The following is a 16,517-nucleotide window of genomic DNA, read 5'->3' as shown; positions in this document are numbered from 1 at the left end:
GTGAAACATCTAAATCCTTTGCACAATTTTAAATTTGACCAGAATATTTTGGAAAAATATGCATCCAAAGTTTCAACGGGCAAGTTGTCATCGTGCATGACATAATGAAAGATGTAAGCAAGCATCAAAGGACAAACTTTGCTCGGTTCGCTTTTTCTTTGGCTTTGTTTTGCAATACTTTAAAGAAAAAGGATCACATCATGTATTATGTCTTACGAGGCCTCAGCAAACCTTAAAAGTTCTCAGTTTACCAAAGTATTAACTTTGTGTGATTTTTGGATTGACTGGCTTTTTTGTATCACTTGACAAGCGATGTTAAGAGAAGAATAAGAGACGAGAGGATTCTGCTTTAAGTGAGTACCATAATTTTTCATGTTTAATACGCTCTTGAGTATAATACGCACCCCCAAACTTGTACATTCGCAGCTGAATTTTCCTTCCTTACTATGTATAATAAGCACCCCAGAATTTTTGGTATCCAAAAATTAAAGTATTATCCACTTAGTAATTTGAATTTAATTAGGTTTTTCAAAGAAATTTTAAAGTTCTGTGAAGTAAACTGGAAATGCCTAACTTTCTGCATGCGCCACACAAAATGAAAGCATTGCTCTCCGAGCATGTGCTGACGACACTGATACTTTAGTCTATGGAAGCACTTAGGCTAAGGCAGTGGTGTCAAACGTATGGCCCGCGGGCCAGAACCGGCCCATCAGGGGGTTCGATCCGGCCCGAGGGGATGGAGAATACATTCACTGCTATTTTTAAATAAAAGTAACAGTTGTTGCTCATTTTGTCCACTGGAGGGCGCACTGACAACACTTAAATGACATTGATGCGCTTCAAATCTAAACAATGCCAAGTTTCAGCAGCACACTAATATAAAATGTTGTGCCATCTTTGCACTACAGTTCTGTGAAAATAAATACCACTCAAAAGCTCCAGTTCAAAAGAGGTTGGCTTGGTGGAACCTTTTTTTTTTTTTTTTTCATGCAGTCCCACAACTTGTATGTATTTTTATGTACGTATACATTTTCAACGGCGCTCATAATACTGTTAAAATTGCAGTTGTTTTTGTTAAAAATTTCAGATTGCTCATATTATTTGCAACAACAATTGCAAAACAATAATAGTCAATAAATTTGAATATTTACCAAATGTACTTGTAATTATTTGCACGAAAACAATGGGGAAAATGTTTTAAATTACTCAAAATTGGAGTGAATGTGGCCCACAAACTAAAATGAGTTTGACACCCCTGGTCTAAGGAATTATAATTACATGCATTCACAAGGTATATTACAACTTCGTGGGTGAGCATTTCTGCTGGTTTATGTATATACAATGTCGTAATATCGCTAAGCGGTAGAAGCAGGTAAATTTGTTTTGTTGATTTTCGCTGGCTTAATGCTGACTAATTTTGATATTTTTTCTTACACCTATGTACAACCCCAATTCCAATGAAGTTGGGATGTTGTGCTAAACATAAATAAAAACAGAATACAATGATTTGCAAATCATGTTCAACCTATATTTAATTGAATGCACTACAAAGACAAGATATTTAATGTTCAAACTGACCAACTTTATTGTTTTGAGCAAATAATGATTAACTTAGAATTCTATGGCTGAAACACGTTCCAAAAAAGCTGGGATAGGTGGCAAAAAAGACTGAAAAAGTTGAGGAATTGGGAACAGGTGGGTGCCATGATTGGGTATAAATGGAGCTTCCCTGAATTGCTCAGTCATTCACAAGCAAAGATGGGGCGAGGTTCACCTCTTTGTGAACAAGTGCGTGAGAAAATAGTCGAATAGTTTAAGGACAATGTTCCTCAATGTACAATTGCAAGGGATTTCATAATTTCATAATCTACGGTCCATAATATCATCAAAACGTTCAGAGAATCTGGAGAAATCACTGCATGTAAGCGGCAAGGCCAAAAACCAACATTGAATGCCCGTGTCCTTCGATCCCTCAGGCGGCACTGCATCAAAAACCAACATCAATGTGTAAAGGATATTACCACATGGGCTCAGGAACACTTCAGAAAACCAATGTCAGTAAATACAGTTCGGCACTACATCCGTAAGTGCAACTTGAAAGTCTACTATGCAAAGCAAAAGCCATTTATCAACAACACCCAGAAACGCCGCCGGCTTCTCTGGGCCCGAACTCATCTAAGATAGGCGGATGCAAAGAGGAAAAGTGTTGTGTGGTTCGACAAGTCCGCATTTCAAATTGTTTTTGGAAATTGTGGACGTCGTGTCCTCGGGGCCAAAGAGGAAAAGAACCATCCGGACTGTTATGGACGCAAAGTTAAAAATCCAGCATCTGTGATGGTATGGGGCTGTGTTAGTGTCAATGGCATGGGTAACTTACACATCTGTGAAGGCACTGTTAATGCTGAAAGGTACATACAGGTTTTGGAGAAACATATGCTGCCATCCGAGCAACGTGTTTTTCATGGACGCCCCTGCTTATTTCAGCCAGACAATGCCAAACCACATTCTGCATGTGTTATAAACAGCGTGGCTTCGTAGTAAAAGAGTGCCTGCCTGCAGTCCAGACCTGTCTCCCATTGAAAATGTGTGGCACATTATGAAGCGTAAAATACGACGACGGAGACCCCGGACTGTTGAACAGCTGAAGCTGGACATCGAGCAAGAATGGGAAAGAATTCCACCTACAAATCTTCAACAATTAGTGTCCTCAGTTCCCAAACATTGATTGAATGTTGTTAAAAGAAAAGGTGATGTAACACAGTGGTAAACATGACCCTGTCACAGCTTTTTGGGAACGTGTTGCAGCCATAAAATTCTAAGTTAATGATTATTTGCTAAAAACAATCAAGTTGATCAGTTTCAACATTAAATATCTTGTCTTTGTAGTGGGCGGCACGGTGACCGACTGGTTAGAGCGTCATCCTCACAGTTCTGAGGACCGGGGTTCAATCCCCGGCCCCGCCTGTGTGGAGTTTGCATGTTCTCCCCGTGCCTGTGTGGGTTTTCTCCGGGCACTCCGGTTTCCTCCTACATCCCAAAAACATGCATTAATTGGAGACTCTAAATTGCCCGTAGGTGTGAATGTGAGTGCGAATGGTTGTTTGTTTGTATGTGCCCTGCGATTGGCTGGCAACCAGTTCATGGTGTACCCCGCCACCTGCCCGGTGATAGCTGGGATAGGCTCCAGGACGCCCGCGACCCTAGTGAGGAGAAGGGGCTCAGAAAATTGATGGATGGATGGATGTCTTTGTAGTGTATTCAATTAAATATAGGTAGAACATGATTTGCAAATCATTGTATTCTGTTTTTATTTATGTTTAACACAACGTCCCAACTTCATTGGAACTTCATTAATGCTCTCATTAACACTACTCAAATGCTCTCATTTACACTACTCAACGTCCCAACTTCAATTTTCGATGAAGACACAGGTATGTGGGACGTGCGACATGCTCTGACACCGCGACAGAGTGCGAGATTTCCCAGAGAAAATTATGGTGGCTACGCTGCAAAATCAGATTAGCAACCCCGAGATTTACTGTAATTTCCTCCTCATCCATTTTTTTGTATTATTTTTGGGCTTATTATTATTGATTACTTTTTTTCCAATCCCTGCTGACGCCAAGTTACCATCGTGTAGCCACTCGAAGATTTACAACTTTGCTCTTCTGATGCCCATATTCAAGTCCATCCATCCATCCATTTTCTGAGCCGCTTCTCCTCACTAGGGTCGCGGGCGTGCTGGAGCCTATCCCAGCTGTCATCGGGCAGGAGGCGGGGTACACCCTGAACTGGTTGCCAGCCAATCGCAGGGCACATAGGAACAAACAACCATTCGCACTCACAGTCATGCCTACGGGCAATTTAGAGTCTCCAATTCATGCATGTTTTTGGGATGTGGGAGGAAACCGGAGTGCCCGGAGAAAACCCACGCAGGCACGGGGAGAACATGCAAACTCCACACAGGCGGGGCCGGGGATTGAACCCGGGTCCTCAGAACTGTGAGGCTGACGCTCTAACCAGTCGTTCACCGTGCCGCCATATTCAAGTCCTCTCCTCCATTGACAAGAAGCTATCACTTCTCGATCTATTACATGAGATTAAGGAGCTCACAACCAGTTTGGAGTACACGCACCAACAAGTCAGAGAGCTAAAAGAAGACAATGCCGAACTTTAGTCAGCCATGAAAGCGATGACAACAGAGGTACAAGTTCTCAAGAAAGAAAACTAAAAAATCAGAGGTAATGCTGGACTTACATTCAAGAAGCATGTGGGATAACCTCATCTTTTCCGGCATTTCCGAGAGTACACCTGATAATCCAAAGGCTCAACTAAAAAAAAAGTTATAGAACTCACCCAAAGCAAATGTCACCACAAATGGGGTCGCATTACAAAGTTTCCCTTTACAAAGAGGAGCTAGACAAAGATGCCCTCTCTCGCTCCTGCTAGTTGCATTATTTATCGAACCACTGGCAATAGCAATACGGGAGAACACTAATATTAAAGGTATCTGTACTCCTATGTCAGAACAAAAAAATCTATCTTTACGGAAATTATATCTTTCTTTATTTACAAGAACCCAAGGCATCACTTCAAACAGTTTTTAACCTCATTAAGACATTTTCGCAATTATCAGAATATGCTATCAATTGGCAGCACGGTGGGCGACTGGTTTTCTCCGGGCACTCCGGTTTCCTCCCACATCCCAAAAAGATGCATGGTAGGTTAATTGAAGATTCTAAATTGCCCATAGGAGTGAATGGGAGTGCGAATGGTTGTTTGTTTATATGTGCCCTGTGATTGGCTGGTGACCAAATTAGGGTGTACCCTGCCTCCCGCCCGAAGATAGCTGGGATAGGCTCTAGCACGCCTGCGACTCTTGTGAGGATAAGCGGTACAGAAAATGGATGGATGGATGCTATCAATTGGTCAAAAATTAATAATACTCCCTATAACAACTAACACATGGAATCCTGTGGACCAAAATCCAAACTTTACTACTCCGACTGGGATTATCAAATATCTAGGCATTAATGTCTCAGCAAAACTAAAATCACATACCTCTACTGGATTTTTTTTTTTAATGATTTAAAACGTTGGAACAGCCTACCTGTCTCACTTTTAGGGCGTATAGCTACAGTAAAAATTAAAACGTGACCAGAAATTAACTATTTATTTTCAATGATCCCATTCAAACCCATATTCAAATGGTTCAAAATGCTCGACTCTGCCATTTTAAAATGTTACTTTAAAAATAAGAACAAGAGAATCAGCCTAGCTACCCTTCAGAAAGGTATAACAGAAGGGGGACTTGACCCACCCAACTTCAAACACTGTTACTTAGCTAGCCAACTACATTACCTAATTAAATTCTTACATCCCAATGGTGAACAACAATCTTGGGTGGAACTAGAACAGATAGACTGCAATGGACCCAAACTTTCAGACCTCCCATTTATCAGCACAAGTCTCAAATGCCACAATTGTTTTAAGAATCCGATTATTGCTCCCACTTCATCAGCTTGGTGGAAAAGTCTAGAAAGTCATTTAGCACCATATCATTCCTCCCCAATGTGGGACAATCCCGATTTTGAGATTAACAAAATCCCTCTTTACTGCAGCACAGGGGAACAAAAATAATGTATTAATGTGACGTGAAAGCTTATTCCAAGAATTTCAAATTAGAGGTGGTAACTTCCTTTAATAACATAAAGTTAGAACAACAATCCTAAAATATTCTCAACACATGCAAACTACCCGTTTTTGTCCAGAAAATATTCAAACTACTTCCACAAAACAAAAAACTGCTTTAAAAAGTATACACATTAATCTCAAGTACTAATTTAATATACTTACCAGTCGAAGTCAAATAATAGTCAAATAAACATGCTCAACCAATACAATTCGAGCTATCACTAAAAAAACAATATTGTTAAACTGGAAAAATAAACAAGCTATCAACATTAACCAATGGCAAAATCTTGTCATAGAGTATATAACACTTGAAAATATTTCTGCCAAACGTAATAATGGATAGCGCTAAGAAATTTGGTCACCTTTCATTAAAATGGTGAATCTTGAAGCTTGATGCTGTTTGCCTGGGAAATAATGTCATACAGAAATGTAATGTAAAGTCATGTAATATGTAATGTAAATGCAATGTAATGTGATCAAATCATTTATTGTCATTTTAGACCCCTGTGCACGCCATAGGGTCACTTGCATGCACTTTAACCCCTAGCCTTCTAGATCTGCGAGGTTAGCCTCTGGAGATGCAGGGCCTATTTCCGCCTCCTCCTCTTGGGTATGGTTGTGTCTGTGTTGCCCTCCTAGGGGATGACGATCCTGGGGATACTCTCCGTCCCCGGATGCCGGGGTGTTGCCCGTTGGCCTCACTCCAGGCGTCTCGTATTGGTCTCCGGGTGGGTGCTTGGGGGCCGTGCTACTGCGCCACCCTTCCTCGATGTGCAGACTCAGCAACTTCGTACACCAGTTGGCTAACATGCATGTGACATGGTGTTCATTCACTAATAAGTTCGATAGACACACTATAGGCTGGAATCACTAACAATGCACTTTATTGTACTAACATATCAAGTCACAGGTTCTTATAGGTGTTTAGACACTAAAAAAGAATCCCACCACACCACTCATTAGTAGCACTGCCTTGCTCATTTTCCCACATCCTATCCTGACCTTTTCTGTCCTCTCGTATCTTGTTCTCTTGGTTAGTTATTGCATGTCCTCACCGGGTGCCCCCCCCCACTACAAATGACTGTTGTAATGTTACTTGTGTTCAAATATCTAGACTGTCTCACTATTGTTCTGCTGTGGTTCTCAACCCTAGTCCCCTTGTCCAGTCTGTTCCTTTGTCTGTCCCCTAAAGCCCTTTTCTGTCTGGCTGCATTTTCAATAAACATCAGAATAATAAAAACATTTTAAAATAAGCACAAAGTCATACAGATCCACCCTTCTGCAAGGCCATCCAGCTGAACAGGACACATTTAAAAAATAAAAATAAAAAAGATATTTTTACAAAACAAAAAACAAAAATATGTATCATACACAAGAAATTACAGTGGTTTTACAGTTTGCACTTGTTAGACAAGTGAAACTATATTTAAAAAAAGTGAGATTCATGAGGTGTATGTACAATGCGAATACCCTTTGCAAGACTTTCAAGACAAGACAAGATTTCACGTTACTACATCTTCATTTATCATTTATAGCTGTTTTTATATTTGTATAAGTTAATGTTAAAATATTACTTGAACAATGACCAGTACATTAAAAGTTTTAGAAAGGAACATATTTTATATATTTCCATTTTTCCATCATTTACCCCTCTGTACAAATTGGAGGTTGACTGGTGTCTCAAATTGTCTTCAGCTGCTGTATGTAGCTTGCACTGTAAATTGGTTTTGCATGCTTGTGTGTTTAGTGGCAACCACTGAAATGAACAATTAGCCGTTTGATCTGATTACATAATTACATTTCCACTGTCCAGGGTGCTGAATCATTTGCTAACCATGCTTAAAGTTATGTCTGGTAAGAAACTATCCAAAAATCAACACACAAAAAGCTAATAAGTCAGCAGTTTTCATTGTTTCTTGAGGCTGTTTAAGTGTACAATCCTTCCATCCTACAATTGGAAGCATTGTTCAGGAAGAATCCTCTTATCAGTTGAAGCTAAATTGAAGCCCAGCAGCCGGCTCTGGTCTAATTCCACTGAAATGTACACTATATGCAGTCAACATGAACACTTATCACAAAATTCACCATGTGGATGGTGTGGCATCTGGAAGATGGAATCTGTGTGTGTGTGTGTGTGTTTGTGTGCGTGCATGTGTGTGTGTGTGTGTGTTGGGGGGTTTAAAAAAAGTCAATATTTGCACTTTTGTATTTTATGTATTGTATTCATTTTTTTGAGTTATTATTATTTTTTTGTTCCACTCTTGCACAGTAACATAGTTTTGTATGAGGGGCCATTAGGGACATTATTAAGGATTAGCTCTCACACTTACTTTTCAAATGCTTTCACACACACACAAACTATTGAAAGGCTCTCATAAGGACTACTCAAACACTCTCATACAAGAGTCTTTTACACTACTCAAATGCTCTCATTTTCACTACTCAAATGCTTTCATTGACACTACTCAAATGTTCTCATTTACACTACTCAAATGCTCTCATTGACACTAATCAAATGTTCTCATACACACGAGTCTTGCTCTCATTAGCACGACTCAAATGCTCTCATATGCATGAGTCTTGCTCTCATGCAAGCACGTCAATCACATTCTCGCACACATCACTGGCATTCACGAGTTCATGTCAATCATGCTCACACGTGAATAGTGTAAATCCTTTATTAGGTAGTTCAATTCAAAAAGTGAAATTATAGAGAACAACGGCACACTGCACACACTCAGAGTGAAGTATTTCATATTTAAAATATGTATTATTTTGATGATTGTAGCACATTGCAAATAAAAAACAAATCCCCATATTGAGAAACTAAAATATAACGTCTAATGAAATAGTGAATTAATTCAAGAAATAAAGTGATTTTTAATGTAGAAATTCGGCTGGAATTTGCCCTCTGAAAAGTACTTCAGTGTTTAATCACACTATGAGTACTGAAGAAAAACCTTTCAACTATATTCTAATTTATTGAGCTGTACCTATATTTAAAAAAGTCATGTAATATTTGACTCTGACTGTGTGTAGTCTGGAGTGCATATCTATGACACAAGTTCACTACGACAATTAAATTCATTCATTCCCTTTGGACACCACACCGGCGTAGGGGAGCTCAAACGTGACTATCCGGCCTGCAACGAACGGTGTACGTTTCAGATTGTAACGCAGCGGTGTTGAAACTCTGTCTTGAGTCCAGGAGTAAACACGTCCACTGCGCTTTAGCCCCTAAAGGCACATTAATTCGGCAGCATCCGCGTCCAAATAATGGCATCTCGCTTTTGATAGACGAGCCAGCCTAGCCCACGTCATACACGACACGGCTTCTGATTGGCCGACCATTACGTCATATCCTACAGCACTTACACATTAAAAGCAGACATTTTAAATCAATGAGGAAAAGTGTTATTGTAACACAATAATCAACAATTATACAACATATATACATTAAAAATATATATGTATGTACTATACAGTATAATGCTATGTAACGCTACTGCTTAAGTTAGGCGTACTAGTGTACTTTATGGCTATTGGTCAATGCCATATTTTAGTTTGAAACCACTTACTTTTCAACTCATAAATACACGCTCACATGCACGCCTCAAATGTCTGCACACATACAGGTCAAATACACTCGCATGAACATGTCAAATCTATTTGTATACCATCCTCAAAACAATTCATAAAATATACTCAAATCCTTTCACATTTCCATCTGAAATGCTCGCATACATGAGGGCATTTCAGTAGTGTTAATGAGAGCAAATCTCGTGTGTATGAGAGCATTTGAGTAGTGGTAATGAGAGCAAGACTCGTGCGTATGAGAGCATTTGAGTAGTGTCAATGAGAGCATTTGAGTAGTGTAAATGAGAGCATTTGAGTAGTGGTAATGAGAGCAAGACTCGTGCGTATGAGAGCATTTGAGTAGTGTCAATGAGAGCATTTGAGTAGTGTAAATGAGAGCATTTGAGTAGTGTCAGTGAGAGCATTTCAGGAGTGTCAATGAGAGCATTTTAGTAGTGTAAATGAGAGCAATTGAGTAGTGTTAAATGAGAGCATTTGAGTAGTGTAAATGAGAGCATTTGAATAGTGTAAATGAGAGCATTTGAGTAGTGATAATGAGAGCATTTGAGTAGTGTTAATGAGAGCAAGACTCGTGTATGAGAGCATTTGAGTAGTGTTAATGAGAGCAAGACTAGCGTATGAGATTGTTTGAGTAGTCCTAATGAGAGCCTTTCAGTAGAATAGTAAGTGTGAGAGCTAATCCTGAATAATGTCCTTAACGGCCCCTTATAATTTTGTCCTTTTCATCTGTTACTTGAAAACAAGACTTCTCTCAGCACCTTGCATCCTGTCATATGGCATTGAGATGTGAAAAGAGAGCGATAGAACACAACAACAACAAAGACAAAAGCAGAGCGCCAACTGATGATGCCAGATGGCTGTCCTTGGATATTGTCTGTGCTGTTGCGGCCACAGTCAGTGCACAGCCCGAGACAGAGAGACGGTCCAGACCTGAGGTCCACATCACTGTGGTTTGGGTTGATTCACATCTTTCAATTGCTCGATCCGCAAATACTGTAAACAGATGTGTGAATGTGCCAAAAGAAGCCGTATTAAAGTTCACACTCAGCCTAATACACACACATGCACGCATGCACGCCTGCACACACACACACACACACACACGAATGCAACCACATTGTAGAAACAAGAAGTTGCACCCTGACAAGAAAGCAAATCTGTTTTTTAGATTTGAATATAAAAATGTCATGACATACTTTCTGTGGTTAGGTACACAGTGTGCGTACTCTTTTACTTTATCTTTAAAGCTAAACCTCAATGTTAAAAATTTTCAACATCTGGTCCATTACAAAATATTTAATGAAACAACAAAACAATGTCATTGTGATTTACATGGAGTATATTTATATATATAATATCCCAGTGTGGGTAAATTAGATAATCATAATAAAGATAAAAATAAAAATAATTTGGTCATTAATATTGTAGCGATTAAATATAAACCCATCTGTTTTTATATCAAAATTCTCTGACCGCAAATCAGTTGTCTTCACAGCTTGTCCGCTTGTATTTTATCCTACTGCAATGAACATCTGGACAAGCGTAATGTCCATTAGTGTGAAATGCGATAAAACAAACATCCATCCATCCATTTTCATTACCGCTTATCTTCACTAGGGTCGCGGGCTGCTGGAGCCTATACCAGCTATCTTCGGGTGGGAGGCGGGGTACACCCTGAACCGGTCGCCAGCCAATCGCAAGGCACATAGAAACAAACAACCAGTCGCACTCACATTCACACCTATGGGCAATTTAGAGTTTTTGGGATGTGCGAGGAAACAGTGCGGGCATAAAACAAACAAACAAACAAACCAACATTTTTTATCACATTTCCTTCCTTAAAAATGTATCCATAGTCTAAACCGATCGTGTATCAAAAATGTCAACACTTGGCTTGGCCTCGAAGAATGCTGCCCTCTCTGTTGGCTTAATATCAGGCTGATCTGAAAAACGATGCCACGTTACAATGCCAGCCAGCACAGCCATACCTGGAGATTTCTTTCCCCTATTTTTCCGCAAAATTGCAAGCAGGTGTTAGTTCCAGCTTTGTCTCCACTTGGTACCCCTAGAACTCGCCGACCCTCTCTAGAGTGCCAGAGTAACATTAGCTTACAATATCCAAAGATCATTGTCTAAACCCAGAAGCAAAAGCATTGAGCTGTACACAAGCTGGAAGTCACATCAGGATCACTTTCTGTCAATTATGCAGCATTTAATTTCCAATAGCCACAAGTAAATATGTGCTGTAATATTATTTCTTCAATCAGCAAAGCTGAGGAAAGCAACCGTGACTAAACTAACATGGAATTTGGGAGCTGCCAGAGATAGGATACAGGAGTGATTTCTCATCTTTGTGAACTGGGAAAACAGATATGGGAGTGAATACGACACATTATCCTTAGGCATTGATTGAATGCAGCCATCTAAAGTGAATGTGTCTCTTTCAAGTGAATAACCTTGACACATTGCGTCTGACTCAAATGATATTGAACGATGACCCCCCAAAAAAACCAATTGATTAATGTAATTATCAAATGCTTTTGATTTCGATCCATCCATTTTAAAAATATATATAAATCTTATTCTCATTAGGGTCCCAAGTCAGATAGATACTATCCCATCTGACTTTGAGTGAGAGGTGGGGTACACCATTGACGGGTCACCAGCCAATCGCAGACTTTTACTTTCATATCAGAGAAATCGGATCGCAGAGGTAAATGTTTGCGCCGTCTGTCCTTCATTTCCAGCTTTTGCTTTTTAAAAGTCCATCTGTGAGCGTGAAGTAGCACAGCAGATTAGATCTGCTGTACTTCCAGCTCTTGGAGACTCCTTTCAAAACTTTCAACAGGCGCGTTTACTTAAAAGGATTTGTCATTTATCCACCACACCTCCCGCTTCTCTCTTCTTTATGTTCACTAGCCTGTCACCAAGGTAACATGAGGACAATTTCATACTTGCCTAACAGTTTTCACTGTGAGGTTTTGACAAATGACTGCAGAGTAGGATTAGGCTAAAAAATACATACACACTGCTACTATGTATTTGACAAGGTTTCACATGCTTATTTTGATTCATGGCTATAACTGTATGACTGCATGGAGGGAGGTGTGCATACAGCCATTTCAACAGATTTAGACAGTCATCCATATGTATGACTTTGTCCTATAATTCTCATGCATTCTGCTTGGTTGCTGAGCAAAACTTTCAGGGCCACAAGAAGATCATCTAGAGAATGCATACCCCTCCTTGCTTGCGACCACTAATAGCTCACACAGTGAGCTATACATCTGCATATGTAAAAAAATGATTTTTGCTTTGTTTTTGTATTTGGCACAATTACTGTTTTTTTCTTTAAATAGTGGACAGAGGTCTTTATTTACTGAACGGACTAATGCTGCTATTATAATGCTTGGCTGATGCCCAAATAATCAATGAATCAATGAATGGAAATGGAATGTGTTACTGCCTCACATGAGGCGACTTCTTTTCACGTCTCGTTGAATTCTTGGAAAATAAAAAGTTTGTTTTCTAATTTTTGCAGATGTACCAGGAAAAAAAAATTTGAAATCACGTATTCACAGCCTTTGTGCCATACTTTATTGATTCACTTTTTTTTTCAGCAATTACATCCTTAAGTCTTGTTGAATGTGATTCCACAAGCTTTGCTCATCTAATGTATCAGTTCTAAAAAGGGTCGCTGTGGTTTGGAACTTCTTCCATTTACGGATGATAGATTTCACTGTGCTCATCGGGACATTAAAAGCAACATATATTTTTATGGATTTATAAAATCCCCAGATCTGTGCTTTGACACAATCCTGTCTCGCAGGTCTACAAACAATACCTTGGACTTCGTGCTTTGTTTGTGCTCTGACATGCACTGCCAATTATTGGACCTTATATCGACAGATTGCTCATGTCCAACCAACTGAATTACCACAGGTGGAGTCCTATTAAGCTGTAGAAACATTTCAGGGATGATCAGTAGAAACAGGATGCACCTGAGCTCAGTTTTGAGCCTCATGGCAAAGGCTGTAAATACCTATGTAGTTGTGATTTCTAAGTTAAAAATAAATAAAAACAAAAATAAATTTTCAAAAATCTAAAATATAAAATGTTTTGCATTGTGATTATAGGCCACAGAAACACAGGTAATGACAGACACACTCGGAATACTTTGTTTTTATGGAACAAGAAAAAAAACAATTGCTGTTTGAACAGAATATTTTTTCCTACCACAAGAACAAAACTCATGATTAAATTTTTGGTGAAATTACTGAAGAACCAAGGCTCACATGTGGAAAAAGAAATGGAGTTTAAACTGTTTCATTCACTTTTAGAAAGACCATATTCCAACAGACAAACACATTCAGGCAAAGGTACACCTCATTACACTCGCCATAACTGTGACTTATTACAGTGACTTGAACAAGGAGCAGCGCTGGCTCTTTTCTCAAACCAAAGGTTATTTTTCATCCAGGCCCTGTTGACATACCACTTTATTTCAAATGAATTTGTAATCCACCACAAAATTAAACATCTCCGAGCTTGGAAAACCTCCCTAAAAGCTCGAGTCAAATCACAGGAATATGGAGAAGACTCTCGTTGTCTTCTCCCCACGCAGGTTAAGATTGATGAGCCTCATAAGTGGTCTTGTTCTCTCTGCTATTAAACACATCCATCAACCTTCTCCATTATTAAGTTAAGTTGAGAAAAGGGGAATTTTGAGTGTTGGATTGCTTGGTTACTGTTGCTTCTTTAAGTGATTAAATAGCATTTAAGAAATTCGGACTTATTATTATTTCACAATCATTGTTTTTTTGTTTCTCAACATCAAGCCCAAAGTGTCATTGAGCTCAACTGTGCAGCTCTAACTCTTGATGAATTGGGTTATTGATTGATATAGTGATATTCACCCTGCAAGAGAAAAATGCACTCTGCTGTCCGGCTCATTTGCTTTGAGTTAAATCGTCCTGTTGAAGTACGCCTCTGTGCCTTTGAGACGCGTGAGTTCTGTTTTAATAGGATGCTGAACTCAGGACATGGCTGACACAGCTACACACTAAGGGCAATAACTTTGCAATAACTCAGGATCACAAATATTCTTCAATATTAAACACCAACACAAGTGTACCAAAGTTCAAATGATCATGGGTTTGCTTGCCCCTTGAGCTTGCAGTTCAGTATCCTTGCTACACATTTTTGGTTGCTAAACCCACAATTAAAAATATAATCATATTGTATTTTCTTGTAAAACTTGTCTTGATTAAAACCCCTTGATGCATAGTGATCACTACAGTGGTTTTTGTCTACTGCATATACATTAGGCTTGATGCCAAAGTGACGTATGAGCCACCAAAGTGGACGCTAGCTTTGAAGTGCACTGTGAGACATTTCATAGGGTTTTTACAGTCACTTACTGGCAACACTGTTTCCAATAAGTTACTTTAAAAAAAAAAATCTTACAAAACTGGGTGGGGAGTCATGCATCACTTCATACATCCACCAGCCGCGAATCATTTCTAAGTGTGGAGTAGTATTTGGTTGGTTGGTTATCTTACCCGAATCAGGTGACACTGGGAAAGCAGCAATCGGCTCCTGTCTCTTGACCTCTACAATGAGCTTCCTCCCATAGAAACATACTGTGACCACCACATGTATACAATACAAGCAAATACAAAAATGCTTTTCTGCAACGGTGCAGCATTGTTAGTGTTCAAAATTTCAACACAATATATATTTATTTATCCATTTCTTGTATAATCATACTTTTTTTGTATGTGTCTCTTGTTATATACTGTAGACCTACGCTTCTTTACACTGAAATGCTTAAACATTGTTGAGCCATGAATGTTACAATGCATGCTGGGAATTATGGGCATATATTACAGTATATTTAGACCTTTCTGTAAATTCTACAGTTATTAACCACATGCCATACAGTAAAATACTGTAAAGTGATTATACAGTAATTAAATATAGTTGCCATTGCATCATGGGATTTTGCTTGACATCACACACTATAAACGGAGAGTTACTCTATTTTGAATTAAACATAAATATAATGTGAGTGTTAAGTCATACATTTAACAAACTGTGGATAACATAAACACACATGATTCATCCATCTATTCTCAACACCGCTTATCCTGTTCAGGGTTGCAGGAGCCTAGCCTACCCATTCACACTCACATTCACACCTACGGGCAATTTAGAGTCCTCAATTAACCTACCATGCATGTTTTTGGGATGTGGGAGGAAACCGGAGTGCCAGGAGAAAACCCACGCAGGCACGGGGAGAACATGGAAACTCCACACAGGTGGGGCCTCAGAACTGTGAGGCAGACGCTCTAACCAGTCGTCCACCGTGACGCCGGGAAATCAAGTATTAAAGAGTAATACAATTATTGAAATTCCAAGTATTGATTTGGTCTTGGGAAGTAATTTCAAGTAATCATCTGTCCACTAGAATTGAATTGTAACTGCAATTCATACTGTTACTGTGACTGTTTGTCAGGACTGCTGCCTCAGCACCTTGAACTCCTCCTTCTTTGAGAGTGTGTGTGTGTGTGTGTGTGTGTGTGTACGTGTGTGTGTGCGTGGAGGAGTGGAGAGACGAGTTGGAGCAGGGACCAGCTGCAAGTCATCTTCATCAACAGTGTACTTAAGCCGGTCCTGAACGACACCTCGTCTCCAGATCATCTTGAGTTGTTGTACTGTCAGTCGCATCTAGCGCGCAAAAATATTTTGCACTTCTAAGAAATTCTGACCAGCCTTTTACCTCTTGTCACCCAGAGACTCCACGCCTGCCTCCTTGCCTGCACGCCCTTCACACCTGCAAACTCTCCAGCACATCTGCCTGCCCGTGGATCCCCTTGTCTGGCCGAGACGGACCACCAGAAGTCCCTGCTCCCCACTGTTTGCCTGTTGTTGTTGTTTTTTTTAAAAAAATACTTCATCTGCAGTAACCTTTTTGGGCTGTGAAACAATTCATTTTTGTATTTTTTTTAATGAGATTTTTTCATAATGTAATTTTTGAATTTCAATATTTTGTGAAAATTAGTTTCATCATGAGAGTCACAATTCATGTCTTTATTTTGTAGAGGTCAGATGCAGCGCAGGATAAAAAACTCTACAGGACAGTGGAGCACGTGCCCTCTGAGTCAAGTCAGAATGAATCTTAGCATTGATAATGAATATCTACCAAAAACTAAAGTGGAACAGTA

General features: G+C 39.5%; 1 long non-coding RNA gene across 1 annotated transcript; it reads left to right on the top strand.

Annotated features, from left to right (window-relative positions):
• The first annotated feature begins 223 nt into the window (after positions 1-223).
• LOC133479360 (uncharacterized) lies at positions 224-16,261 on the top strand. The gene is made up of 3 exons (XR_009788928.1): positions 224-353; positions 15,809-16,009; positions 16,087-16,261. It is a non-coding gene; the product is annotated as an uncharacterized LOC133479360 (long non-coding RNA).
• Positions 16,262-16,517: the final 256 nt, after the last annotated feature.

Source organism: Phyllopteryx taeniolatus, chromosome 6 (assembly GCF_024500385.1).
Source record: "Phyllopteryx taeniolatus isolate TA_2022b chromosome 6, UOR_Ptae_1.2, whole genome shotgun sequence".
Lineage (NCBI taxonomy): Eukaryota > Metazoa > Chordata > Actinopteri > Syngnathiformes > Syngnathidae > Phyllopteryx > Phyllopteryx taeniolatus.
The sequence above is the reverse complement of the archived record's forward strand: the minus strand, read 5'-3'. Positions and strand labels throughout refer to the sequence as shown.